Here is a 5,629-nt window from a genome sequence, read left to right as displayed (position 1 = left end):
TGCAAGCGTATTTGTATTAACTCTTCTTTTTTTTTTTTTTTTTTAAAGATTTTATTTTTTTTTTTATTCGACAGAGATAGAGACAGCCAGCGAGAGAGGGAACACAAGCAGGGGGAGTGGGAGAGGAAGAAGCAGGCTTAGCAGAGGAGCCTGATGTGGGGCTCGATCCCATAACGCCGGGATCATGCCCTGAGCCGAAGGCAGATGCTTAACCGCTGTGCTACCCAGACGCCCCTAACTCTTCTCCTTTTAAGATTTTATTAGAGCGGGGGTCCTGGGGCAGAGGGAGAGAATCTCAAGGAGATTCCCCTGCCGAGCACAGAGCCAGACTCCTGGGGCTCGATGTCATGACCCTGAGATCATGATCTGAGCCAAACGAAGTCGGATGCTCAACCCACTGAGCCACCCGGGCACCCCTCATGTGAACTCTTCATACTTGACTAATATGACATCTTAATGCTTTGACAGTGTGCTCTTGTTGCAAAAAAACACCTGCTTGGTAATTTATGGACCATTAGAGCTGTTAGAGATAGCATTTCTTGTTCATACTTCTATGTAGAAAACAAAGATGGTTTTTGTACAGTTTGTTCTAATTTCTTTTCCAGTGACGACCACAGAAACTAAGATACAGAAAGACTTCTGTTGTTCATTGCATGGGAGAGGGGCTGCTTTGAAGGCTTACTCTTGTATCTTAACTGGTTTGGTTTTACGTATCAGAAGTATGTCATAAGTACATTACTGTGAAGGTGAATTTCATCAGTTCATGTCCACCGCTTTTACATCGTAAAATCTGGGTAGTCCTTGCCCTTTTCTTGTATGTAAGTTTCCTAATATAAAAAATTTTTAATAGGTCCGGAAACTGCTCCGGCCATAATTTCTGAGCTCTCGCCATAAATTGAAATATCCAGCGGTATAGGTTTTCCCTACTTGAATCATTAACCTGCTTTACCAGTAACAAGTACAAACTTTGTCGTCTTTCTGACTGAACCCTTTTAAACCTTAGTCTTCCTTACCCTTGGTTCAATGGCTGTTACCTGACCACCACCAGTATTGAAGAGAAGAATCTTGCAAATGTATAAGGATAAGAAAATTGTGTTTTTAGGATTTGAACAAGAAAAAGTCTTATGTCCTAAGGATACTGTTTCTTCAAGATACTTTTTATCCTTTTTTCCCATCTCTGTACTATCAGAATATTCTTTTTTTTTTCTTTCTTCTTAATCTCCCTTATCTATTTTGCCTGCCCCCACCCTCCTTCCCTCCGGCAACCACCAGTCTGTTCTCTGCCTTTAAGAATGTCTGTTTTGTTTAGATTTCACAGAGAAGTGTTGTCAGACGGTATTTGTCTTCCTCTGACTGACTTCACTTAGCACGATACCCTCCACAATGTTCTCTCTTAAGTAATTTGGGGTTGTGGGAGTTGTAAAATCATTGGTTCCTGGGTGCCACTGTGTTACCTTACATTTTATTGTAAAGGTACGTTTAAGTAAGATTTGCTCTCCTAAAATTAACTCAGCTTAATAGAATTATCTCAGTTTTAGTTTCCTAATCTAATATTTATGTCTGATTTCAAAAGTGAATACAGATCCCTGCCTTAAAAAATTGAAAATTTAAACTTACAAAAGGATACATTTCAGACATGTTCGTATTGAAGAAGGATTTGGTGAGTAGTAGTTCCCCTAAAACATCTTGGATGGTTATTACACTGTATACTTTGGTGTGAGTCAGGGAGTGGAGTGGTTTAAAGTATTTGACATTATTGCCAAAAATTTTTAAATGGGAAAAAAAGTGGTTGCGTCTGTTACAGAAAAATTATATGCAAAACTTCCCAGTAATCAGTCTCCTGTAACGTGAGGTCTCCTTGGTTATTTTAGGTCTATGTGAGCCTTATCTTTTCCTTTTCCGGAAGACCATACATAACTTTGTTAATGGCAGGTTTCCCTTGTTTACATAACAGATAACCAGGAATAATTGATTCTAGGAGTGATATTTTTAAAATATTTTCATCCTTCTAATGAATGTCTTTGTAGATGATAATATCACTTGATGATACTTAGTTCTAAAACTTAGCGGGCACTGTGGGGGGCCCCTGGATGGCTCAGTTGGTCAAGCGTCGTCTTGATTTGGGCTCAGGTCATGATCTCAGGGTTGTGAGATCAAGCCCCGTTTCCGGCTCTGTGCTGAGCGTGGAGCCTGCTTGAGATTCTCTCTCTCTCTCCCTCTGCCTCTGCCTCTGTCCCTCCTCCCCACACACGCCCTCTCTCTCAAATAAATAAATGTTTTTTAAAAATTAAAAAAAAAAAAACTTAGCAGATACCTGACACTTTGTTTCTCTGTTTTTAAAGATGTGTTTAATATGTTCATTACAAGGGCTCAACTGGAGACTATTAAAAAACCAAAAGGAGAAAAATTACACCACAGCTTGAAATAAGAGTCCTGTGCAGACCATCTAGGGAAAAATAAAAAGACAACCATAGGGAGTGAGGCTGGACAGCCAGGGTCAGGGCTCTTGCAGGGATACCTGCTCTGAGGACGTTTCTTGCAGGTACTTCAAGGTTGTGGGTGTTTCCAGAACTTAGTAGCCTGTGTTCACAAAAGACTGCTAGTGTTGGGTCCTCCCAGCAGGGTCTGCTTGGAGACCTGGATGGTCCTTAACATTACACAGGCCAGCACCGCCCCCCCCCCACATCCTCCAGAATGTCCAGGCAGCGGTGACTGTGGTGTCCCTGTGGTGGGGGTTGCAGGGCTCGGGGCTTCCCCCACAGGCACACTGTGACGGCAGCCAGTTGGAACCCCCAGGCAGAGCTGCTATGTCAGGTCTCCCCAGACTCTTCCGTGGATGGTCCCCACCCATTTGCAGAGATGGTCTGATGGAGAGAAGGCAGAAATTCCCTTGTGGCCGGGCTTTGAGAGGATCATCGGCTCCTACCGGAGCCTCTGGTCCACAGAGCATCCTCACTGGGCCGGTCCTTTATTGCCAGAGGCTGGGGCACGGTTCTGGGAGCCATCCCCACATTGATTCTTTAATAGTACCTGGCATGCCAGTTCAGTGTTGAGTTGATAATATCGAATTTTTGCTGTACCAGGCACTATGCCAAATGATGATGATTATATCTGCTCACTATCGAAGGCTTTGGGAAATAAGCAAAAAGAAAACCACCCGTCTTGCCTCCCGGTTAGACACAGTTAATGCTAAGGTGTGTTTTCAATCTTTTATTGTACCATTTTAAATCTTAAATCCTTTCAGGACAAGTAAATTCTTAAAGTAGTGGGTGGTAGCTACAATTCGGGAGATGCCGAAAATAGAATCAGGTCAAGAATGAATTTAAATGAGTGTGACCTGTTTATACGGGAGCGTTTAAGGGAAAATTAGAGATATTCCCCCACACCCTCTCAGGGTCTTGATACATAGTCGAATTGTGAATATTGTTTATTTCACAGATGACGTGTACAAATTAGTAAGAACTGTAGGGTATTTTTCTTTGAATACTCCAACAAAACTTGTAAAATCTTAGAGTAATTTTGTATTTACAGAAAAGTTGCGAAGGTGGTATGCAAGTATTTCTGTGCGAACTCCTCATGTAGTTTCCCCTGATAATTAACACCCGACACACACGGTACCTGCTTATGAAAATCTAGTTTTCAACGCTAAGAAATTAGTATTGGTACAATACAGAGAGCCAAATCTACAGACTTAATTAGTATTTCAGTTTTTCCAGTAAAATCCTTTTTCTGCCCCTGGGCCCAATCCAAGATACCACGTTGCATTTAGTTATCATGTCTCCTTTGTCCATAACAGTTTCTCAACCTTTAATTGTTTCCCTAGACCTTGACATGATTCAAGAGTACTGGTCAGATATTTTATAGAAAGTGCTTCAATGTGGACCCGTCTGATGCTTTCTCATGTTTTCCTGGGATTGTGATTTTCTAGGGAAGACTATCACAGAGGTGATAGACCACATCTCATCAAGGGTTCATGATGCCGATGTGACCTAGCGCTGGTGACATTAACCTTGAACGTTTGGTTACACTGGTGTCTGCCAGATTTCTTTCTCTGTTGGAGACTTACCATTTTTCCATTCCATATGCTGTTTTTTGGAAGTGAGTGGCTAAGCTCAAGTCTTGCTCAAGGAGAAGGGGAATTAAGCTCCACTTCCTAGAGGGGGGTATCTGCATATATTATTTGGAATTCTTTTTTTTTTTTTAAGTAGGCTCCACGTCCATCATGGAGCCCAACGAAGGGCTTGAACTCATGACCCTGAGATTAAGACTTGAGCTGAGAGCAAGAGTTGGACACTTAACCAACTGAACCACCCAGGTGCCCCTATTATTTAGAATTCTTAGTAGAAGGGAAATTGGTCCCTTCTCCCTTATTCAGTCATTTTTCAGCACAGGCTCATGGATATGTGTTTTTGTGTGTTACAGTCAAATACTATAATGTTTCATCGCTCAGATCATTCCAGCTTTGGACATCGCGAGCCACGTCTTTTTGATTTTTTTTTTCTTTTGAGGCTTCCTTACTTTCTGACACTACAAAACACGCCAGGCTCATCTTGCATTCTCTACCCCAGCCCTAGAACCAGCCATGTCTCCAAGGAGCCCCGTTCCTTTTATTGGGGAATGGTATTCAGAACCTAAGACTTGGTGGTCAGATGCTCTTCTTTTGTTGTTGTTGTTGTTGTTTTGTTTTTTTATGTTTACTGTCTATTAATTTATTTTAGGTTACAGATGACATAAAAATAAAATAAAGGGAACACCCTTCTGGAAAACTTCAGACATAGGATAACAGATTTATAGACCTACATAATCCCATTGGAAAGTCATGTTCTGGTGGATCTTTTGGATTATGTCCCCTCTTTGGATTGATTCTCCATTTCCCCTCCCATGGGGTTGTTATAATGAGAAGGCTGGTCCTTCTGTCTTCTAAAGAGGGCATATCTCTGCCTTGACTCTCTCTTCCCCCACTTTATATATTTATTTATTTATTTTTATTATTATGTTCAAATAGCGGAAATGTAGCACATCATTAGTTTTTGATGTAGTGTTCAACGATTCATTAGTTGCATATAACACCCAGTGCTCATCACAACATGCGCCCTCCTTAAAACTCATCACCTGGCTACCCCATCCCCCCACCTGCTACCCTCTGAAACCCTCAGTTTGTTTCCAGGGGTCCAGAGTCTCTCATGGTTTGTCTCCCTCTCTGATTTTTTCCCATTCAGTTTCCCTCCTTTCCCTTGTCCTCCATGCTATTCCTTATGTTCCACAGATGAGTGAAACGATATGATAATTGTTTTTCTCTGATTGACTTATTTCACTTAGTACAATCCCCTCCAGTTCCATCCATGTCGATGCAGATGGTGGGTATTCATCCTTTCTGATGGCTGAGTAATATTCCATTGTATGTATGAACCACATCTTCTTTATCCAGTCATCTGTTGAAGGGCATCTCGGTTCCTTCCACGATTTAGCTATTGTGGACAATGCTGCTATGAACATTTGGGGTGCATATGGCCCTTCTCTTCACTATGTCTGTATCTTTGGGGTAAATACCCAGTAGTGCAATTGCTGGATCATAGGGTGGCTCTATTTTTAATGTCTTGAGGAACCTCCACACTGTTTTTCAGAGTGG

Source organism: Ailuropoda melanoleuca, chromosome 3 (genome assembly GCF_002007445.2).
Source record: "Ailuropoda melanoleuca isolate Jingjing chromosome 3, ASM200744v2, whole genome shotgun sequence".
Taxonomy (NCBI): Eukaryota; Metazoa; Chordata; class Mammalia; order Carnivora; family Ursidae; genus Ailuropoda; species Ailuropoda melanoleuca.
This window is presented reverse-complemented; position numbering follows the sequence as displayed.